This window comes from Numenius arquata, unplaced genomic scaffold, assembly GCF_964106895.1.
Source record: "Numenius arquata unplaced genomic scaffold, bNumArq3.hap1.1 HAP1_SCAFFOLD_1729, whole genome shotgun sequence".
Taxonomy (NCBI): domain Eukaryota; kingdom Metazoa; phylum Chordata; class Aves; order Charadriiformes; family Scolopacidae; genus Numenius; species Numenius arquata.
In genome coordinates, this window is record NW_027415431.1 from 2,764 (window position 1) to 5,000 (window position 2,237).

A 2,237-nucleotide genomic window follows, 5' to 3' on the forward strand; every position below is an offset into this window, starting at 1 on the left:
GCAGACAGCCGCCCGCGCGCGGCGGGGCCGGGGGCGAGGCCCGCGCCTCCCCCCGACCTCTCTTCTCTCCCCGCCGCCGACACCCCGGCGAGACGAGCTCCGCCCAGCGGGCGCTCCGGGAGCGGGGAGCTTCGGAGCGCTCCCCGAGTCTCCATTTAGGGGGACGAAGGCCCGCACGCGGGGCCTGCGAGGCGCCCCAGCCGCGCCGCAGCGGCGCGCCGCGCCCCGCCGACCCGACCCGCCCCCCCCCGACGCCGCAAGGGCGAAGAAGGGGGGGCGGCGGCGACGGCGGCAGCGGCGGCGGCCGAGCCGGCGATTGATCGTCACGCGACGCTCAGACAGGCGTAGCCCCGGGAGGAACCCGGGGCCGCAAGTGCGTTCGAAGTGTCGATGATCAATGTGTCCTGCAATTCACATTAATTCTCGCAGCTAGCTGCGTTCTTCATCGACGCACGAGCCGAGTGATCCACCGCTAAGAGTTGTCTGCTTTTCGGCACCGCCCCGCGCGCGCGGGAGGGCCGGGACCGCTCCGCGGGAGCGGCCCCTCCGGACAGCGGCGGCCCGCCGGCCCGCCCGCCCGCCGGCCCGCCCCCTCCGCAGGGGACGCGACGCGGCGCGGCGGGGCGAGAACGACGGGGCCGCCTCGCCTCGACTGACCGTACCGACACACGACGAGGAGAAAAAAAAAAAAAGCCCCGAGCGGCGAGGGCGCCGGGAGCCCGCGCTCCCGGCCCAAACCGGCGGAGACGAGCGCCTCGCTCGCTTCGGGGGGCGGCCCAGGCGCCCGGGCTCGGCCCGGCCTCCGCGCGGAGGCCCACGACGCCCCCGGCCGCGCCGCCTGCCCGCCTCTCCTCGGGGACGCGGGACGCCCCGCCGGCCCCCCCGCGCGCGACGGCTCCGCCGCGCCGCGACGTCCTTCTCCCCTCTCCCGCGGCTCCGGCCCGCCCCGCCGGCGCCCGGCCGCGGCCTCCGCCGCCGCGCCGGAGGCGGCCACCGCCGGAGCCCGAGCCGGCGACGCGCCGCCCGCGGCCGCGCCGGACGGCGGCCCGCCGCCGCCTCGCGGCGGCCGCCCGCCCGGAACCGCCGCCGCCGCCGCTCCTCGCCGCCTTCCGCGGGCGCGCGCCGCGCGGAAAGCGGACGGCGCTGAGGCGGGGGCGACGCCCGCTCTCCCCGTTTCCACGCGGAGACCGGGAGCGGGACGCCTCCGCCCGCCCGCCCGCTCGCCCGGCGCCGCCGGGAAGGGCGGCGGGGGAAGGGCGGCGGACGGGGCCCGGGCCGGGACGGCCGCGCCTGGCGGCGGGCGCCCTCCGGCCGGCCGGCAGGCCGAGCGGCGACGCCGCCGCTCGGCACGGGGTGCCGCCTTCGCCGGCGCTCGGCGGCGGCAGACCGCCGCCGGAGCGCTCGCCGGGGCGGGGGACGGAGGGAGGGAGGGAGCGGAGCCGCGGCGCGCCGCAGCCGCGCCGCGGAGGCGCGGCGGCGCGCCTCCCGGGCGAGCCCCCGCCGCGGGGACCCGCCCGCCCCCGGCGGGGAGCCCGCGCTCCCGCCGGGGTCGCCCCGTTTCGAGGCGGGCGAGGCCGGACACGGCCGGCCGCGCCGCGGTCTCTCCGCCGAGACCGGTCCGCGGAGAGGGGGGGGCAGCGGAACCCCTCCCCGGCACGGCCGCCCGCGGGACGAGCGCGGGCGACGGCCGGCCGTCCGTCCCTGCGCCCGGGAGCTTCCGCGGAGAGACTCCAGCCCCCTTGCGCAGGACGACGACGACGGCGGCGCCGCCCGGCCCGACCCCCGGGCCGCGCCGAGCCGCCCGAGTCTTTAAACCTCCGCCCGGCCCCCCGCGGCCTTCGACCCCCTGTGTATCGCTACGGCGAGGGAGGGCCGCGGGAGAGAGCGCGGACGCTAGGTACCTGGCCCTGGGGTGAGGGAAACGACCACCTCTGGGCCCCGCGGGGGTGCCTCCCCCGCTGCCGCCTTCGGGGGAGCGTCCGCCCGCGGGGGCGCGCCCGACGTCCGCCGCCACAGCCTCGTCCTCCTTCCCGGGGCCCGGGGTTTCCCTCAGCAGCCCGGCGCTGCGCCCGGGAGGAGAGCCGCGGCTCGGGCCGCCCGCTCGCGCGGGAAGGCCGCCCGGCGGTCGCCTCGCCCGCCGGAGGGCGGCCAACGGCGGCGGCGCAGCCCTTCCGCCCCCGCCCCCCGCCCCGGCTCCCCTCGGCGGGGAGGATCGGGGCGCGGAGAAGAGACGGGGG

General features: G+C 81.7%; 1 non-coding gene across 1 annotated transcript; it reads right to left on the reverse strand.

Moving 5' to 3' along the window:
• Window positions 1-328: 328 nt before the first annotated feature.
• On the reverse strand, window positions 329-481 carry LOC141478707 (5.8S ribosomal RNA). The gene has a single exon (XR_012463992.1). It is a non-coding gene; the product is annotated as a 5.8S ribosomal RNA (ribosomal RNA).
• Window positions 482-2,237: the final 1,756 nt, after the last annotated feature.